Source organism: Aptenodytes patagonicus, chromosome 5 (genome assembly GCF_965638725.1).
Source record: "Aptenodytes patagonicus chromosome 5, bAptPat1.pri.cur, whole genome shotgun sequence".
Taxonomy (NCBI): Eukaryota; Metazoa; Chordata; class Aves; order Sphenisciformes; family Spheniscidae; genus Aptenodytes; species Aptenodytes patagonicus.
In genome coordinates, this window is record NC_134953.1 from 43,807,543 (window position 1) to 43,828,868 (window position 21,326).

The following is a 21,326-nucleotide window of genomic DNA, read 5'->3' on the forward strand; positions in this document are numbered from 1 at the left end:
CTTGCTGGCCCTCACCTTCCCTACGCAGCCCTTCCACAGCCCCACAAACTCTGGCACTCAAAGTTTCCCTACCCTCGCTAACTCCAAACATGCTCTCTCTCGGCTTCGCCAGAGCCCAGCTCCGAAATGGGAAACGTCCAGCGACTGCTCCCACACCAAAGGCGCCAGGACTGAAAGCTCTTGCTGGCCCTCACCTTCCCTAGGCAGCCCTTCCACAGCCCCACACACTCTGGCACTCGGAGCTTCCCTACCCTCGCTATCGCCAAACATGCTCTCTCTCGGCTTCGCCAGAGCCCAGCTCCGAAATGGGAAACGTCCAGCGACTGCTCCCACACGAAAGGCGCCAGGACTGAAAGCTCTTGCTGGCCCTCACCTTCCCTAGGCAGCCCTTCCACAGCCCCACAAGCACAGACACTCAAAGTTTCCCTACCCTCGCTATCTCCAAACATGCTCTCTCTCAGCTTCGCCAGAGCCCAGCTCCAAAATGGGAAACGTCCAGCGACTGCTCCCACACCAAAGGCGCCAGGACTGAAAGCTCTTGCTGGCCCTCACCTTCCCTAGGCAGCCCTTCCACAGCCCCACAAGCACAGGCACTCGGAGCTTCCCTACCCTCGCTAACTCCAAACATGCTCTCTCTCAGCTACGCCAGAGCCCAGCTCCGAAATGGGAAACGTCCTGCAACTGCTCCCACACCAAAGGCGCCAGGACTGAAAGCTCTTGCTGGCCCTCTCCTTCCCTAGGCAGCCCTTCCACAGCCCCACAAGCACAGGCACTCGGAGCTTCCCTACCCTCGCTAACTCCAAACATGCTCTCTCTCGGCTTCGCCAGAGCCCAGCTCCGAAATGGGAAACGTCCAGCGACTGCTCCCACACCAAAGGCGCCAGGACTGAAAGCTCTTGCTGGCCCTCACCTTCCCTAGGCAGCCCTTCCACAGCCCCAGAAACTCTGGCACTCAAAGTTTCCCTACCCTCGCTAACTCCAAACATGCCTCTCTCGGCTTCGCCAGAGCCCAGCTCCGAAATGGGAAACGTCGAGCGACTGCTCCCACACCAAAGGCGCCAGGACTGAAAGCTCTTGCTGGCCCTCACCTTCCCTAGGCAGCCCTTCCACAGCCCCACACACTCTGACACTCGGAGCTTCCCTACCCTCGCTATCGCCAAACATGCTCTCTCTCGGCTTCGCCAGAGCCCAGCTCCGAAATGGGAAACGTCCAGCGACTGCTCCCACACCAAAGGCGCCAGGACTGAAAGCTCTTGCTGGCCCTCTCCTTCCCTAGGCAGCCCTTCCACAGCCCCACAAACTCTGGCACTCGGAGCTTCCCTACCCTCGCTAACTCCAAACATGCCTCTCTCTCGGCTTCGCCAGAGCCCAGCTCCAAAATGGGAAACGTCCAGCGACTGCTCCCACACGAAAGGCGCCAGGACTGAAAGCTCTTGCTGGCCCTCACCTTCCCTACGCAGCCCTTCCACAGCCCCACAAACTCTGGCACTCAAAGTTTCCCTACCCTCGCTAACTCCAAACATGCCTCCCTCTCGGCTTCGCCAGAGCCCAGCTCCGAAATGGGAAACGTCCAGCGACTGCTCCCACACCAAAGGCGCCAGGACTGAAAGCTCTTCTGGCCCTCACCTTCCCTAGGCAGCCCTTCCACAGCCCCACAAGCACAGGCACTCGGAGCTTCCCTACCCTCGCTATCTCCAAACATGCCTCTCTCGGCTTCGCCAGAGCCCAGCTCCGAAATGGGAAACGTCCTGCGACTGCTCCCACACCAAAGGCGCCAGGACTGAAAGCTCTTGCTGGCCCTCACCTTCCCTAGGCAGCCCTTCCACAGCCCCACAAGCACAGGCACTCGGAGCTTCCCTACCCTCGCTATCTCCAAACATGCTCTCTCTCAGCTTCGCCAGAGCCCAGCTCCGAAATGGGAAACGTCCTGCGACTGCTCCCACACCAAAGGCGCCAGGACTGAAAGCTCTTGCTGGCCCTCTCCTTCCCTAGGCAGCCCTTCCACAGCCCCACAAGCACAGGCAGTCGGAGCTTCCCTACCCTCGCTATCTCCAAACATGCCTCTCTCTCGGCTTCGCCAGAGCCCAGCTCCGAAATGGGAAACGTCCAGCGACTGCTCCCACACCAAAGGCGCCAGGACTGAAAGCTCTTGCTGGCCCTCACCTTCCCTAGGCAGCCCTTCCACAGCCCCACAAGCACAGGCACTCGGAGCTTCCCTACCCTCGCTATCTCCAAACATGCCTCTCTCTCGGCTTCGCCAGAGCCCAGCTCCGAAATGGGAAACGTCCAGCGACTGCTCCCACACCAAAGGCGCCAGGACTGAAAGCTCTTGCTGGCCCTCACCTTCCCTAGGCAGCCCTTCCACAGGCCCACAAGCACAGGCAGTCGGAGCTTCCCTACCCTCGCTATCGCCAAACATGCCTCTCTCGGCTTTGCCAGAGCCCAGCTCCGAAATGGGAAACGTCCTGCGACTGCTCCCACACCAAAGGCGCCAGGACTGAAAGCTCTTGCTGGCCCTCACCTTCCCTAGGCAGCCCTTCCACAGCCCCACAAGCACAGACACTCAAAGTTTCCCTACCCTCGCTAACTCCAAACATGCCTCTCTCGGCTTCGCCAGAGCCCAGCTCCGAAATGGGAAACATCCAGCGACTGCTCCCACACCAAAGGCGCCAGGACTGAAAGCTCTTGCTGGCCCTCACCTTCCCTAGGCAGCCCTTCCACAGCCCCACAAGCACAGGCATTCGGAGCTTCCCTACCCTTGCTATCTCCAAACATGCCTCTCTCTCGGCTTTGCCAGAGCCCAGCTCTGAAATGGGAAACGTCCAGCGACTGCTCCCACACCAAAGGCGCCAGGACTGAAAGCTCCTGCTGGCCCTCACCTTCCCTAGGCAGCCCTTCCACAGCCCCACACACTCTGGCACTCAAAGTTTCCCTACCCTCGCTATCTCCAAACATGCCTCTCTCATCTTCGCCAGAGCCCAGCTCCGAAATGGGAAACGTCCAGCGACTGCTCCCACACCAAAGGTGCCAGGACTGAAAGCTCTTGCTGGCCCTCACCTTCCCTAGGCAGCCCTTCCACAGCCCCACAAACTCTGACACTCGGAGCTTCCCTACCCTCGCTATCTCCAAACATGCCTCTCTCGGCTTCGCCAGAAACCAGCTCCGAAATGGGAAACGTCCAGCGACTGCTCCCACACCAAAGGCGCCAGGACTGAAAGCTCTTGGTGGCCTCACCTTCCCTAGGCAGCCCTTCCACAGCCCCAAAAACTCTGGCACTCGGAGCTTCCCTACCCTCGCTATCGCCAAACATGCCTCTCTCAGCTTCGCCAGAGCCCAGCTCCGAAATGGGAAACGTCCAGCGACTGCTCCCACACCAAAGGCGCCAGGACTGAAAGCTCTTGCTGGCCCTCTCCTTCCCTAGGCAGCCCTTCCACAGCCCCACACACTCTGGCACTCGGAGCCTCCCTACCCTCACTATCTCCAAACATGCTCTCTCTCAGCTTCGCCAGAGCCCAGCTCCGAAATGGGAAACATCCAGCGACTGCTCCCACACCAAAGGCGCCAGGACTGAAAGCTCTTGCTGGCCCTCACCTTCCCTAGGCAGCCCTTCCACAGCCCCACAAGCACAGACACTCAAAGTTTCCCTACCCTCGCTAACTCCAAACATGCCTCTCTCGGCTTCGCCAGAGCCCAGCTCCGAAATGGGAAACGTCCAGCGACTGCTCCCACACCAAAGGCGCCAGGACTGAAAGCTCTTGCTGGCCCTCACCTTCCCTAGGCAGCCCTTCCACAGCCCCACAAGCACAGGCACTCGGAGCTTCCCTACCCTCGCTATCTCCAAACATGCTCTCTCTCAGCTTCGCCAGAGCCCAGCTCCGAAATGGGAAACGTCCAGCGACTGCTCCCACACCAAAGGCGCCAGGACTGAAAGCTCTTGCTGGCCCTCACCTTCCCTAGGCAGCCCTTCCACAGCCCCACACTCTCTGGCACTCGGAGCTTCCCTACCCTCGCTATCTCCAAACATGCCTCTCTCGGATTTGCCAGAGCCCAGCTCTGGAATGGGAAACGTCCAGCGACTGCTCCCACACCAAAGGCGCCAGGACTGAAAGCTCCTGCTGGCCCTCACCTTCCCTAGGCAGCCCTTCCACAGCCCCACAAGCACAGGCACTCAAAGATTCCCTACCCTCGCTATCTCCAAACATGCCTCTCTCGGCTTCGCCAGAGCCCAGCTCCGAAATGGGAAACGTCCAGCGACTGCTCCCACACCAAAGGCGCCAGGATTGAAAGCTCTTGCTGGCCCTCACCTTCCCTAGGCAGCCCTTCCACAGCCCCACAAGCACAGGCACTCGGAGCTTCCCTACCCTCGCTAACTCCAAACATGCCTCTCTCTCGGCTTCGCCAGAGCCCAGCTCCGAAATGGGAAACGTCCAGCGACTGCTCCCACACCAAAGGCGCCAGGACTGAAAGCTCTTGCTGGCCCTCACCTTCCCTAGGCAGCCCTTCCACAGCCCCACAAGCACAGACACTCAAAGTTTCCCTACCCTCGCTAACTCCAAACATGCCTCTCTCGGCTTCACCAGAGCCCAGCTCCGAAATGGGAAACGTCCAGCGACTGCTCCCACACCAAAGGCGCCAGGACTGAAAGCTCTTGCTGGCCCTCACCTTCCCTAGGCAGCCCTTCCACAGCCCCACAAGCACAGGCACTCGGAGCTTCCCTACCCTCGCTATCTCCAAACATGCCTCTCTTGGCTTCGCCAGAGCCCAGCTCCGAAATGGGAAACGTCCAGCGACTGCTCCCACACCAAAGGCGCCAGGACTGAAAGCTCTTGCTGGCCCTCACCTTCCCTAGGCAGCCCTTCCACAGCCCCACAAACTCTGGCACTCGGAGCTTCCCTACCCTCGCTATCTCCAAACATGCCTCTCTCTCGGCTTCGCCAGAGCCCAGCTCCGAAATGGGAAACGTCCAGCGACTGCTCCCACACGAAAGGCGCCAGGACTGAAAGCTCTTGCTGGCCCTCACCTTCCCTAGGCAGCCCTTCCACAGCCCCACACACTCTGGCACTCGGAGCTTCCCTACCCTCGCTATCGCCAAACATGCCTCTCTCGGCTTCGCCAGAGCCCAGCTCCAAAATGGGAAACGTCCAGCGACTGCTCCCACACCAAAGGCGCCAGGACTGAAAGCTCTTGCTGGCCCTCACCTTCCCTAGGCAGCCCTTCCACAGCCCCACACACTCTGGCACTCGGAGCTTCCCTACCCTCGCAATCGCCAAACATGCCTCTCTCGGCTTCGCCAGAGCCCAGCTCCGAAATGGGAAACGTCCAGCGACTGCTCCCACACCAAAGGCGCCAGGACTGAAAGCTCTTGCTGGCCCTCACCTTCCCTAGGCAGCCCTTCCACAGCCCCACACACTCTGACACTCGGAGCTTCCCTACCCTCCCTATCTCCAAACATGCTCTCTCTCGGCTTCGCCACAGCCCAGCTCCGAAATGGGAAACATCCAGCGACTGCTCCCACACCAAAGGCGCCAGGACTGAAAGCTCTTGCTGGCCCTCACCTTCCCTAGGCAGCCCTTCCACAGCCCCACAAGCACAGGCACTCGGAGCTTCCCTACCCTCGCTATCTCCAAACATGCCTCTCTCGGCTTTGCCAGAGCCCAGCTCCGAAATGGGAAACGTCCTGCGACTGCTCCCACACCAAAGGCGCCAGGACTGAAAGCTCTTGCTGGCCCTCACCTTCCCTAGGCAGCCCTTCCACAGCCCCACAAGCACAGACACTCAAAGTTTCCCTACCCTCGCTAACTCCAAACATGCCTCTCTCGGCTTCGCCAGAGCCCAGCTCCGAAATGGGAAACATCCAGCGACTGCTCCCACACCAAAGGCGCCAGGACTGAAAGCTCTTGCTGGCCCTCACCTTCCCTAGGCAGCCCTTCCACAGCCCCACAAGCACAGGCACTCGGAGCTTCCCTACCCTTGCTATCTCCAAACATGCCTCTCTCTCGGCTTTGCCAGAGCCCAGCTCTGAAATGGGAAACGTCCAGCGACTGCTCCCACACCAAAGGCGCCAGGACTGAAAGCTCCTGCTGGCCCTCACCTTCCCTAGGCAGCCCTTCCACAGCCCCACAAGCACAGGCACTCAAAGTTTCCCTACCCTCGCTATCTCCAAACATGCCTCTCTCATCTTCGCCAGAGCCCAGCTCCGAAATGGGAAACGTCCAGCGACTGCTCCCACACCAAAGGTGCCAGGACTGAAAGCTCTTGCTGGCCCTCACCTTCCCTAGGCAGCCCTTCCACAGCCCCACACACTCTGACACTCGGAGCTTCCCTACCCTCGCTATCTCCAAACATGCCTCTCTCGGCTTCGCCAGAGCCCAGCTCCGAAATGGGAAACGTCCAGCGACTGCTCCCACACCAAAGGCGCCAGGACTGAAAGCTCTTGCTGGCCTCACCTTCCCTAGGCAGCCCTTCCACAGCCCCACACACTCTGGCACTCGGAGCTTCCCTACCCTCGCTAACTCCAAACATGCCTCTCTCAGCTTCGCCAGAGCCCAGCTCCGAAATGGGAAACGTCCTGCGACTGCTCCCACACGAAAGGTGCCAGGACTGAAAGCTCTTGCTGGCCCTCACCTTCCCTAGGCAGCCCTTCCACAGCCCCACAAGCACAGGCACTCATAGTTTCCCTACCCTCGCTAACTCCAAACATGCCTCTCTCGGCTTCGCCAGAGCCCAGCTCCGAAATGGGAAACATCCAGCGACTGCTCCCACACCAAAGGCGCCAGGACTGAAAGCTCTTGCTGGCCCTCACCTTCCCTAGGCAGCCCTTCCACAGCCCCACAAACTCTGGCACTCGGAGCTTCCCTACCCTCGCTATCTCCAAACATCCTCTCTCTCACCTTCGCCAGAGCCCAGCTCCAAAATGGGAAACGTCCAGCGACTGCTCCCACACCAAAGGCGCCAGGACTGAAAGCTCTTGCTGGCCCTCTCCTTCCCTAGGCAGCCCTTCCACAGCCCCACAAGCACAGGCACTCAAAGTTTCCCTACCCTCGCTAACTCCAAACATGCCTCACTCTCGGCTTCACCAGAGCCCAGCTCCGAAATGGGAAACGTCCAGTGACTGCTCCCACACCAAAGGCGCCAGGACTGAAAGCTCTTGCTGGCCCTCACCTTCCCTAGGCAGCCCTTCCACAGCCCCACACACTCTGACACTCGGAGCTTCCCTACCCTCGCTATCTCCAAACATGCCTCTCTCAGCTTCGCCAGAGCCCAGCTCCGAAATGGGAAACGTCCAGCGACTGCTCCCACACCAAAGGCGCCAGGACTGAAAGCTCTTGCTGGCCCTCACCTTCCCTAGGCAGCCCTTCCACAGCCCCACACACTCTGGCACTCGGAGCTTCCCTACCCTCGCTAACTCCAAACATGCCTCTCTCAGCTTCGCCAGAGCCCAGCTCCGAAATGGGAAACGTCCTGCGACTGCTCCCACACCAAAGGCGCCAGGACTGAAAGCTCTTGCTGGCCCTCACCTTCCCTAGGCAGCCCTTCCACAGCCCCACACACTCTGGCACTCGGAGCTTCCCTACCCTCGCTAACTCCAAACATGCCTCTCTCGGCTTCGCCAGAGCCCAGCTCCGAAATGGGAAACGTCCAGCGACTGCACCCACACCAAAGGCGCCAGGACTGAAAGCTCTTGCTGGCCCTCTCCTTCCCTAGGCAGCCCTTCCACAGCCCCACAAACTCTGGCACTCAAAGTTTCCCTACGCTCGCTAACTCCAAACATGCCTCTCTCTCGGCTTCGCCTGAGCCCAGCTCCAAAATGGGAAACGTCCAGCGACTGCTCCCACACCAAAGGCGCCAGGACTGAAAGCTCTTGCTGGCCCTCACCTTCCCTAGGCAGCCCTTCCACAGCCCCACAAGCACAGGCACTCGGAGCTTCCCTACCCTCGCTAACTCCAAACATGCCTCTCTCTCGGCTTGGCCAGAGCCCAGCTCCGAAATGGGAAACGTCCTGCGACTGCTCCCACACCAAAGGCGCCAGGACTGAAAGCTCTTGCTGGCCCTCTCCTTCCCTAGGTAGCCCTTCCATAGCCCCACAAGCACAGACACTCAAAGTTTCCCTACCCTCGCTAACTCCAAACATGCCTCTCTCTCGGCTTCGCCAGAGCCCAGCTCCGAAATGGGAAACGTCCAGCGACTGCTCCCACACCAAAGGCGCCAGGACTGAAAGCTCTTGCTGGCCCTCTCCTTCCCTAGGCAGCCCTTCCACAGCCCCACAAACTCTGGCACTCAAAGTTTCCCTACCCTCGCTAACTCCAAACATGCCTCTCTCAGCTTCGCCAGAGCCCAGCTCCGAAATGGGAAACGTCCAGCGACTGCTCCCACACCAAAGGCGCCAGGACTGAAAGCTCTTGCTGGCCCTCACCTTCCCTAGGCAGCCCTTCCACAGCCCCACACACTCTGGCACTCGGAGCTTCCCTACCCTCGCTATCGCCAAACATGCCTCTCTCGGCTTCGCCAGAGCCCAGCTCCAAAATGGGAAACGTCCAGCGACTGCTCCCACACCAAAGGCGCCAGGACTGAAAGCTCTTGCTGGCCCTCTCCTTCCCTAGGCAGCCCTTCCACAGCCCCAAAAACTCTGGCACTCGGAGCTTCCCTACCCTCGCTAACTCCAAACATGCCTCTCTCTCGGCCTCGCCAGAGCCCAGCTCCGAAATGGGAAACGTCCAGCGACTGCTCCCACACCAAAGGCGCCAGGACTGAAAGCTCTTGCTGGCCCTCACCTTCCCTAGGCAGCCCTTCCACAGCCCCACACACTCTGGCACTCGGAGCTTCCCTACCCTCGCTATCGCCAAACATGCCTCTCTCAGCTTCGCCAGAGCCCAGCTCCGAAATGGGAAACGTCCAGCGACTGCTCCCACACCAAAGGCGCCAGGACTGAAAGCTCTTGCTGGCCCTCACCTTCCCTAGGCAGCCCTTCCACAGCCCCACACACTCTGGCACTCGGAGCCTCCCTACCCTCGCTATCTCCAAACATGCTCTCTCTCAGCTTCGCCAGAGCCCAGCTCCGAAATGGGAAACATCCAGCGACTGCTCCCACACCAAAGGCGCCAGGACTGAAAGCTCTTGCTGGCCCTCACCTTCCCTAGGCAGCCCTTCCACAGCCCCACAAGCACAGGCACTCAAAGTTTCCCTACCCTCGCTAACTCCAAACATGCCTCTCTCGGCTTCGCCAGAGCCCAGCTCCGAAATGGGAAACGTCCAGCGACTGCTCCCACACGAAAGGCGCCAGGACTGAAAGCTCTTGCTGGCCCTCACCTTCCCTAGGCAGCCCTTCCACAGCCCCACAAGCACAGGCACTCGGAGCTTCCCTACCCTCGCTATCTCCAAACATGCTCTCTCTCAGCTTCGCCAGAGCCCAGCTCCGAAATGGGAAACGTCCAGCGACTGCTCCCACACCAAAGGCGCCAGGACTGAAAGCTCTTGCTGGCCCTCACCTTCCCTAGGCAGCCCTTCCACAGCCCCACACTCTCTGGCACTCGGAGCTTCCCTACCCTCGCTATCTCCAAACATGCCTCTCTCGGATTTGCCAGAGCCCAGCTCTGGAATGGGAAACGTCCAGCGACTGCTCCCACACCAAAGGCGCCAGGACTGAAAGCTCCTGCTGGCCCTCACCTTCCCTAGGCAGCCCTTCCACAGCCCCACAAGCACAGGCACTCAAAGATTCCCTACCCTCGCTATCTCCAAACATGCCTCTCTCGGCTTCGCCAGAGCCCAGCTCCGAAATGGGAAACGTCCAGCGACTGCTCCCACACCAAAGGCGCCAGGACTGAAAGCTCTTGCTGGCCCTCACCTTCCCTAGGCAGCCCTTCCACAGCCCCACAAGCACAGGCACTCGGAGCTTCCCTACCCTCGCTAACTCCAAACATGCCTCTCTCTCGGCTTCGCCAGAGCCCAGCTCCGAAATGGGAAACGTCCAGCGACTGCTCCCACACCAAAGGCGCCAGGACTGAAAGCTCTTGCTGGCCCTCACCTTCCCTAGGCAGCCCTTCCACAGCCCCACAAGCACAGACACTCAAAGTTTCCCTACCCTCGCTAACTCCAAACATGCCTCTCTCGGCTTCACCAGAGCCCAGCTCCGAAATGGGAAACGTCCAGCGACTGCTCCCACACCAAAGGCGCCAGGACTGAAAGCTCTTGCTGGCCCTCACCTTCCCTAGGCAGCCCTTCCACAGCCCCACAAGCACAGGCACTCGGAGCTTCCCTACCCTCGCTATCTCCAAACATGCCTCTCTCGGCTTCGCCAGAGCCCAGCTCCGAAATGGGAAACGTCCAGCGACTGCTCCCACACCAAAGGCGCCAGGACTGAAAGCTCTTGCTGGCCCTCACCTTCCCTAGGCAGCCCTTCCACAGCCCCACAAACTCTGGCACTCGGAGCTTCCCTACCCTCGCTATCTCCAAACATGCCTCTCTCTCGGCTTCGCCAGAGCCCAGCTCCGAAATGGGAAACGTCCAGCGACTGCTCCCACACGAAAGGCGCCAGGACTGAAAGCTCTTGCTGGCCCTCACCTTCCCTAGGCAGCCCTTCCACAGCCCCACACACTCTGGCACTCGGAGCTTCCCTACCCTCGCTATCGCCAAACATGCCTCTCTCGGCTTCGCCAGAGCCCAGCTCCAAAATGGGAAACGTCCAGCGACTGCTCCCACACCAAAGGCGCCAGGACTGAAAGCTCTTGCTGGCCCTCACCTTCCCTAGGCAGCCCTTCCACAGCCCCACACACTCTGGCACTCGGAGCTTCCCTACCCTCGCAATCGCCAAACATGCCTCTCTCGGCTTCGCCAGAGCCCAGCTCCGAAATGGGAAACGTCCAGCGACTGCTCCCACACCAAAGGCGCCAGGACTGAAAGCTCTTGCTGGCCCTCACCTTCCCTAGGCAGCCCTTCCACAGCCCCACACACTCTGACACTCGGAGCTTCCCTACCCTCCCTATCTCCAAACATGCTCTCTCTCGGCTTCGCCACAGCCCAGCTCCGAAATGGGAAACATCCAGCGACTGCTCCCACACCAAAGGCGCCAGGACTGAAAGCTCTTGCTGGCCCTCACCTTCCCTAGGCAGCCCTTCCACAGCCCCACAAGCACAGGCACTCGGAGCTTCCCTACCCTCGCTATCTCCAAACATGCCTCTCTCGGCTTTGCCAGAGCCCAGCTCCGAAATGGGAAACGTCCTGCGACTGCTCCCACACCAAAGGCGCCAGGACTGAAAGCTCTTGCTGGCCCTCACCTTCCCTAGGCAGCCCTTCCACAGCCCCACAAGCACAGACACTCAAAGTTTCCCTACCCTCGCTAACTCCAAACATGCCTCTCTCGGCTTCGCCAGAGCCCAGCTCCGAAATGGGAAACATCCAGCGACTGCTCCCACACCAAAGGCGCCAGGACTGAAAGCTCTTGCTGGCCCTCACCTTCCCTAGGCAGCCCTTCCACAGCCCCACAAGCACAGGCACTCGGAGCTTCCCTACCCTTGCTATCTCCAAACATGCCTCTCTCTCGGCTTTGCCAGAGCCCAGCTCTGAAATGGGAAACGTCCAGCGACTGCTCCCACACCAAAGGCGCCAGGACTGAAAGCTCCTGCTGGCCCTCACCTTCCCTAGGCAGCCCTTCCACAGCCCCACAAGCACAGGCACTCAAAGTTTCCCTACCCTCGCTATCTCCAAACATGCCTCTCTCATCTTCGCCAGAGCCCAGCTCCGAAATGGGAAACGTCCAGCGACTGCTCCCACACCAAAGGTGCCAGGACTGAAAGCTCTTGCTGGCCCTCACCTTCCCTAGGCAGCCCTTCCACAGCCCCACACACTCTGACACTCGGAGCTTCCCTACCCTCGCTATCTCCAAACATGCCTCTCTCGGCTTCGCCAGAGCCCAGCTCCGAAATGGGAAACGTCCAGCGACTGCTCCCACACCAAAGGCGCCAGGACTGAAAGCTCTTGCTGGCCTCACCTTCCCTAGGCAGCCCTTCCACAGCCCCACACACTCTGGCACTCGGAGCTTCCCTACCCTCGCTAACTCCAAACATGCCTCTCTCAGCTTCGCCAGAGCCCAGCTCCGAAATGGGAAACGTCCTGCGACTGCTCCCACACGAAAGGTGCCAGGACTGAAAGCTCTTGCTGGCCCTCACCTTCCCTAGGCAGCCCTTCCACAGCCCCACAAGCACAGGCACTCATAGTTTCCCTACCCTCGCTAACTCCAAACATGCCTCTCTCGGCTTCGCCAGAGCCCAGCTCCGAAATGGGAAACATCCAGCGACTGCTCCCACACCAAAGGCGCCAGGACTGAAAGCTCTTGCTGGCCCTCACCTTCCCTAGGCAGCCCTTCCACAGCCCCACAAACTCTGGCACTCGGAGCTTCCCTACCCTCGCTATCTCCAAACATCCTCTCTCTCACCTTCGCCAGAGCCCAGCTCCAAAATGGGAAACGTCCAGCGACTGCTCCCACACCAAAGGCGCCAGGACTGAAAGCTCTTGCTGGCCCTCTCCTTCCCTAGGCAGCCCTTCCACAGCCCCACAAGCACAGGCACTCAAAGTTTCCCTACCCTCGCTAACTCCAAACATGCCTCACTCTCGGCTTCACCAGAGCCCAGCTCCGAAATGGGAAACGTCCAGTGACTGCTCCCACACCAAAGGCGCCAGGACTGAAAGCTCTTGCTGGCCCTCACCTTCCCTAGGCAGCCCTTCCACAGCCCCACACACTCTGACACTCGGAGCTTCCCTACCCTCGCTATCTCCAAACATGCTCTCTCTCAGCTTCGCCAGAGCCCAGCTCCGAAATGGGAAACGTCCAGCGACTGCTCCCACACCAAAGGCGCCAGGACTGAAAGCTCTTGCTGGCCCTCACCTTCCCTAGGCAGCCCTTCCACAGCCCCACACACTCTGGCACTCGGAGCTTCCCTACCCTCGCTAACTCCAAACATGCCTCTCTCAGCTTCGCCAGAGCCCAGCTCCGAAATGGGAAACGTCCTGCGACTGCTCCCACACCAAAGGCGCCAGGACTGAAAGCTCTTGCTGGCCCTCACCTTCCCTAGGCAGCCCTTCCACAGCCCCACACACTCTGGCACTCGGAGCTTCCCTACCCTCGCTAACTCCAAACATGCCTCTCTCGGCTTCGCCAGAGCCCAGCTCCGAAATGGGAAACGTCCAGCGACTGCACCCACACCAAAGGCGCCAGGACTGAAAGCTCTTGCTGGCCCTCTCCTTCCCTAGGCAGCCCTTCCACAGCCCCACAAACTCTGGCACTCAAAGTTTCCCTACGCTCGCTAACTCCAAACATGCCTCTCTCTCGGCTTCGCCTGAGCCCAGCTCCAAAATGGGAAATGTCCAGCGACTGCTCCCACACCAAAGGCGCCAGGACTGAAAGCTCTTGCTGGCCCTCACCTTCCCTAGGCAGCCCTTCCACAGCCCCACACTCTCTGGCACTCGGAGCTTCCCTACCCTCGCTATCTCCGAACATGCCTCTCTCGGATTTGCCAGAGCCCAGCTCCGAAATGGGAAACGTCCTGTGACTGCTCCCACACCAAAGGCGCCAGGACTGAAAGCTCTTGCTGGCCCTCACCTTCCCTAGGCAGCCCTTCCACAGCCCCACAAGCACAGACACTCAAAGTTTCCCTACCCTCGCTAACTCCAAACATGCCTCTCTCGGCTTCGCCAGAGCCCAGCTCCGAAATGGGAAACGTCCAGCGACTGCTCCCACACCAAAGGCGCCAGGATTGAAAGCTCTTGCTGGCCCTCACCTTCCCTAGGCAGCCCTTCCACAGCCCCACAAGCACAGGCACTCGGAGCTTCCCTACCCTCGCTAACTCCAAACATGCCTCTCTCTCGGCTTCGCCAGAGCCCAGCTCCGAAATGGGAAACGTCCAGCGACTGCTCCCACACCAAAGGCGCCAGGACTGAAAGCTCTTGCTGGCCCTCACCTTCCCTAGGCAGCCCTTCCACAGCCCCACAAGCACAGACACTCAAAGTTTCCCTACCCTCGCTAACTCCAAACATGCCTCTCTCGGCTTCACCAGAGCCCAGCTCCGAAATGGGAAACGTCCAGCGACTGCTCCCACACCAAAGGCGCCAGGACTGAAAGCTCTTGCTGGCCCTCACCTTCCCTAGGCAGCCCTTCCACAGCCCCACAAGCACAGGCACTCGGAGCTTCCCTACCCTCGCTATCTCCAAACATGCCTCTCTCGGCTTCGCCAGAGCCCAGCTCCGAAATGGGAAACGTCCAGCGACTGCTCCCACACCAAAGGCGCCAGGACTGAAAGCTCTTGCTGGCCCTCACCTTCCCTAGGCAGCCCTTCCACAGCCCCACAAACTCTGGCACTCGGAGCTTCCCTACCCTCGCTATCTCCAAACATGCCTCTCTCTCGGCTTCGCCAGAGCCCAGCTCCGAAATGGGAAACGTCCAGCGACTGCTCCCACACGAAAGGCGCCAGGACTGAAAGCTCTTGCTGGCCCTCACCTTCCCTAGGCAGCCCTTCCACAGCCCCACACACTCTGGCACTCGGAGCTTCCCTACCCTCGCTATCGCCAAACATGCCTCTCTCGGCTTCGCCAGAGCCCAGCTCCAAAACGGGAAACGTCCAGCGACTGCTCCCACACCAAAGGCGCCAGGACTGAAAGCTCTTGCTGGCCCTCACCTTCCCTAGGCAGCCCTTCCACAGCCCCACACACTCTGGCACTCGGAGCTTCCCTACCCTCGCAATCGCCAAACATGCCTCTCTCGGCTTCGCCAGAGCCCAGCTCCGAAATGGGAAACGTCCAGCGACTGCTCCCACACCAAAGGCGCCAGGACTGAAAGCTCTTGCTGGCCCTCACCTTCCCTAGGCAGCCCTTCCACAGCCCCACACACTCTGACACTCGGAGCTTCCCTACCCTCCCTATCTCCAAACATGCTCTCTCTCGGCTTCGCCAGAGCCCAGCTCCGAAATGGGAAACATCCAGCGACTGCTCCCACACCAAAGGCGCCAGGACTGAAAGCTCTTGCTGGCCCTCACCTTCCCTAGGCAGCCCTTCCACAGCCCCACAAGCACAGGCACTCGGAGCTTCCCTACCCTTGCTATCTCCAAACATGCCTCTCTCTCGGCTTTGCCAGAGCCCAGCTCTGAAATGGGAAACGTCCAGCGACTGCTCCCACACCAAAGGCGCCAGGACTGAAAGCTCCTGCTGGCCCTCACCTTCCCTAGGCAGCCCTTCCACAGCCCCACAAGCACAGGCACTCAAAGTTTCCCTACCCTCGCTATCTCCAAACATGCCTCTCTCATCTTCGCCAGAGCCCAGCTCCGAAATGGGAAACGTCCAGCGACTGCTCCCACACCAAAGGTGCCAGGACTGAAAGCTCTTGCTGGCCCTCACCTTCCCTAGGCAGCCCTTCCACAGCCCCACACACTCTGACACTCGGAGCTTCCCTACCCTCGCTATCTCCAAACATGCCTCTCTCGGCTTCGCCAGAGCCCAGCTCCGAAATGGGAAACGTCCAGCGACTGCTCCCACACCAAAGGCGCCAGGACTGAAAGCTCTTGCTGGCCTCACCTTCCCTAGGCAGCCCTTCCACAGCCCCACACACTCTGGCACTCGGAGCTTCCCTACCCTCGCTAACTCCAAACATGCCTCTCTCAGCTTCGCCAGAGCCCAGCTCCGAAATGGGAAACGTCCTGCGACTGCTCCCACACGAAAGGTGCCAGGACTGAAAGCTCTTGCTGGCCCTCACCTTCCCTAGGCAGCCCTTCCACAGCCCCACAAGCACAGGCACTCATAGTTTCCCTACCCTCGCTAACTCCAAACATGCCTCTCTCGGCTTCGCCAGAGCCCAGCTCCGAAATGGGAAACATCCAGCGACTGCTCCCACACCAAAGGCGCCAGGACTGAAAGCTCTTGCTGGCCCTCACCTTCCCTAGGCAGCCCTTCCACAGCCCCACAAACTCTGGCACTCGGAGCTTCCCTACCCTCGCTATCTCCAAACATCCTCTCTCTCACCTTCGCCAGAGCCCAGCTCCAAAATGGGAAACGTCCAGCGACTGCTCCCACACCAAAGGCGCCAGGACTGAAAGCTCTTGCTGGCCCTCTCCTTCCCTAGGCAGCCCTTCCACAGCCCCACAAGCACAGGCACTCAAAGTTTCCCTACCCTCGCTAACTCCAAACATGCCTCACTCTCGGCTTCACCAGAGCCCAGCTCCGAAATGGGAAACGTCCAGTGACTGCTCCCACACCAAAGGCGCCAGGACTGAAAGCTCTTGCTGGCCCTCACCTTCCCTAGGCAGCCCTTCCACAGCCCCACACACTCTGACACTCGGAGCTTCCCTACCCTCGCTATCTCCAAACATGCCTCTCTCAGCTTCGCCAGAGCCCAGCTCCGAAATGGGAAACGTCCAGCGACTGCTCCCACACCAAAGGCGCCAGGACTGAAAGCTCTTGCTGGCCCTCACCTTCCCTAGGCAGCCCTTCCACAGCTCCACACACTCTGGCACTCGGAGCTTCCCTACCCTCGCTAACTCCAAACATGCCTCTCTCAGCTTCGCCAGAGCCCAGCTCCGAAATGGGAAACGTCCTGCGACTGCTCCCACACCAAAGGCGCCAGGACTGAAAGCTCTTGCTGGCCCTCACCTTCCCTAGGCAGCCCTTCCACAGCCCCACACACTCTGGCACTCGGAGCTTCCCTACCCTCGCTAACTCCAAACATGCCTCTCTCGGCTTCGCCAGAGCCCAGCTCCGAAATGGGAAACGTCCAGCGACTGCACCCACACCAAAGGCGCCAGGACTGAAAGCTCTTGCTGGCCCTCTCCTTCCCTAGGCAGCCCTTCCACAGCCCCACAAACTCTGGCACTCAAAGTTTCCCTACGCTCGCTAACTCCAAACATGCCTCTCTCTCGGCTTCGCCTGAGCCCAGCTCCAAAATGGGAAACGTCCAGCGACTGCTCCCACACCAAAGGCGCCAGGACTGAAAGCTCTTGCTGGCCCTCACCTTCCCTAGGCAGCCCTTCCACAGCCCCACACTCTCTGGCACTCGGAGCTTCCCTACCCTCGCTATCTCCAAACATGCCTCTCTCGGATTTGCCAGAGCCCAGCTCCGAAATGGGAAACGTCCTGTGACTGCTCCCACACCAAAGGCGCCAGGACTGAAAGCTCTTGCTGGCCCTCACCTTCCCTAGGCAGCCCTTCCACAGCCCCACAAGCACAGACACTCAAAGTTTCCCTACCCTCGCTAACTCCAAACATGCCTCTCTCGGCTTCGCCAGAGCCCAGCTCCGAAATGGGAAACGTCCAGCGACTGCTCCCACACCAAAGGCGCCAGGACTGAAAGCTCTTGCTGGCCCTCACCTTCCCTAGGCAGCCCTTCCACAGCCCCACAAGCACAGGCACTCGGAGCTTCCCTACCCTTGCTATCTCCAAACATGCCTCTCTCTCGGCTTTGCCAGAGCCCAGCTCTGCAATGGGAAACGTCCAGCGACTGCTCCCACACCAAAGGCGCCAGGACTGAAAGCTCCTGCTGGCCCTCACCTTCCCTAGGCAGCCCTTCCACAGCCCCACAAGCACAGGCACTCGGAGCTTCCCTACCCTCGCTATCTCCAAACATGCCTCTCTCGGCTTCGCCAGAGCCCAGCTCCGAAATGGGAAACGTCCAGCGACTGCTCCCACACCAAAGGCGCCAGGATTGAAAGCTCTTGCTGGCCCTCACCTTCCCTAGGCAGCCCTTCCACAGCCCCACAAGCACAGGCACTCGGAGCTTCCCTACCCTCGCTAACTCCAAACATGCCTCTCTCTCGGCTTGGCCAGAGCCCAGCTCCGAAATGGGAAACGTCCTGCGACTGCTCCCACACCAAAGGCGCCAGGACTGAAAGCTCTTGCTGGCCCTCTCCTTCCCTAGGCAGCCCTTCCACAGCCCCACAAGCACAGACACTCAAAGTTTCCCTACCCTCGCTAACTCCAAACATGCCTCTCTCGGCTTCGCCAGAGCCCAGCTTCGAAATGGGAAACGTCCAGCGACTGCTCCCACACCAAAGGCGCCAGGACTGAAAGCTCTTGCTGGCCCTCACCTTCCCTAGGCAGCCCTTCCACAGCCCCACAAGCACAGGCACTCGGAGCTTCCCTACCCTCGCTATCTCCAAACATGCCTCTCTCGGCTTCGCCAGAGCCCAGCTCCGAAATGGGAAACGTCCAGCGACTGCTCCCACACCAAAGGCGCCAGGACTGAAAGCTCTTGCTGGCCCTCACCTTCCCTAGGCAGCCCTTCCACAGCCCCACACACTCTGGCACTCGGAGCTTCCCTACCCTCGCTAACTCCAAACATGCCTCTCTCTCGGCCTCGCCAGAGCCCAGCTCCGAAATGGGAAACGTCCAGCGACTGCTCCCACACCAAAGGCGCCAGGACTGAAAGCTCTTGCTGGCCCTCACCTTCCCTAGGCAGCCCTTCCACAGCCCCACACACTCTGGCACTCGGAGCTTCCCTACCCTCGCTATCGCCAAACATGCCTCTCTCAGCTTCGCCAGAGCCCAGCTCCGAAATGGGAAACGTCCAGCGACTGCTCCCACACGAAAGGCGCCAGGACTGAAAGCTCTTGCTGGCCCTCACCTTCCCTAGGCAGCCCTTCCACAGCCCCACACACTCTGGCACTCGGAGCTTCCCTACCCTCGCTATCTCCAAACATGCCTCTCTCAGCTTCGCCAGAGCCCAGCTCCGAAATGGGAAACATCCAGCGACTGCTCCCACACCAAAGGCGCCAGGACTGAAAGCTCTTGCTGGCCCTCACCTTCCCTAGGCAGCCCTTCCACAGCCCCACAAGCACAGGCACTCGGAGCTTCCCTACCCTCGCTAACTCCAAACATGCTCTCTCTCAGCTTCGCCAGAGCCCAGCTCCAAAATGGGAAACGTCCAGCGACTGCTCCCACACCAAAGGCGCCAGGACTGAAAGCTCTTGCTGGCCCTCTCCTTCCCTAGGCAGCCCTTCCACAGCCCCACAAGCACAGGCACTCAAAGTTTCCCTACCCTCGCTAACTCCAAACATGCCTCTCTCGGCTTCGCCAGAGCCCAGCTCCGAAAAGGGAAACGTCCTGCGACTGCTCCCACACCAAAGGCGCCAGGACTGAAAGCTCTTGCTGGCCCTCACCTTCCCTAGGCAGCCCTTCCACAGCCCCACAAGCACAGGCACTCGGAGCTTCCCTACCCTCGCTATCTCCAAACATGCTCTCTCTCAGCTTCGCCAGAGCCCAGCTCCGAAATGGGAAACATCCAGCGACTGCTCCCACACCAAAGGCGCCAGGACTGAAAGCTCTTGCTGGCCCTCACCTTCCCTAGGCAGCCCTTCCACAGCCCCACACTCTCTGGCACTCGGAGCTTCCCTACCCTCGCTATCTCCAAACATGCCTCTCTCGGATTTGCCAGAGCCCAGCTCTGGAATGGGAAACGTCCTGCGACTGCTCCCACACCAAAGGCGCCAGGACTGAAAGCTCTTGCTGGCCCTCACCTTCCCTAGGCAGCCCTTCCACAGCCCCACAAGCACAGGCACTCAAAGATTCCCTACCCTCGCTATCTCCAAACATGCCTCTCTCGGCTTCGCCAGAGCCCAGCTCCGAAATGGGAAACGTCCAGCGACTGCTCCCACACCAAAGGCGCCAGGATTGAAAGCTCTTGCTGGCCCTCACCTTCCCTAGGCAGCCCTTCCACAGCCCCACAAGCACAGGCACTCGGAGCTTCCCTACCCTCGCTAACTCCAAACATGCCTCTCTCTCGGCTTCGCCAGAGCCCAGCTCCGAAATGGGAATCGTCCAGCGACTGCTCCCACACCAAAGGCGCCAGGACTGAAAGCTCTTGCTGGCCCTCACCTTCCCTAGGCAGCCCTTCCACAGCCCCACAAGCACAGACACTCAAAGTTTCCCTACCCTCGCTAACTCCAAACATGCCTCTCTCGGCTTCACCAGAGCCCAGCTCCGAAATGGGAAACGTCCAGCGACTGCTCCCACACCAAAGGCGCCAGGACTGAAAGCTCTTGCTGGCCCTCACCTTCCCTAGGCAGCCCTTCCACAGCCCCACAAGCACAGGCACTCGGAGCTTCCCTACCCTCGCTATCTCCAAACATGCCTCTCTCGGCTTCGCCAGAGCCCAGCTCCGAAATGGGAAACGTCCAGCGACTGCTCCCACACCAAAGGCGCCAGGACTGAAAGCTCTTGCTGGCCCTCTCCTTCCCTAGGCAGCCCTTCCACAGCCCCAGAAACTCTGGCACTCAAAGTTTCCCTACCCTCGCTAACTCCAAACATGCCTCTCTCTCGGCTTCGCCAGAGCCCAGCTCCGAAATGGGAAACGTCCAGCGACTGCTCCCACACGAAAGGCGCCAGGACTGAAAGCTCTTGCTGGCCCTCACCTTCCCTAGGCAGCCCTTCCACAGCCCCACACACTCTGGCACTCGGAGCTTCCCTACCCTCGCTATCGCCAAACATGCCTCTCTCGGCTTCGCCAGAGCCCAGCTCCAAAATGGGAAACGTCCAGCGACTGCTCCCACACCAAAGGCGCCAGGACTGAAAGCTCTTGCTGGCCCTCTCCTTCCCTAGGCAGCCCTTCCACAGCCCCAAAAACTCTGGCACTCGGAGCTTCCCTACCCTCGCTAACTCCAAACATGCCTCTCTCTCGGCCTCGCCAGAGCCCAGCTCCGAAATGGGAAACGTCCAGCGACTGCTCCCACACCAAAGGCGCCAGGACTGAAAGCTCTTGCTGGCCCTCACCTTCCCTAGGCAGCCCTTCCACAGCCCCACACACTCTGGCACTCGGAGCTTCCCTACCCTCGCTATCGCCAAACATGCCTCTCTCAGCTTCGCCAGAGCCCAGCTCCGAAATGGGAAACGTCCAGCGACTGCTCCCACACCAAAGGCGCCAGGACTGAAAGCTCTTGCTGGCCCTCACCTTCCCTAGGCAGCCCTTCCACAGCCCCACAAGCACAGGCACTCGGAGCTTCCCTACCCTTGCTATCTCCAAACATGCCTCTCTCTCGGCTTTGCCAGAGCCCAGCTCCGAAATGGGAAACGTCCAGCGACTGCTCCCACACCAAAGGCGCCAGGACTGAAAGCTCCTGCTGGCCCTCACCTTCCCTAGGCAGCCCTTCCACAGCCCCACAAGCACAGGCACTCGGAGCTTCCCTACCCTCGCTATCTCCAAACATGCCTCTCTCGGCTTCGCCAGAGCCCAGCTCCGAAATGGGAAACGTCCAGCGACTGCTCCCACACCAAAGGCGCCAGGATTGAAAGCTCTTGCTGGCCCTCACCTTCCCTAGGCAGCCCTTCCACAGCCCCACAAACTCTGGCACTCGGAGCTTCCC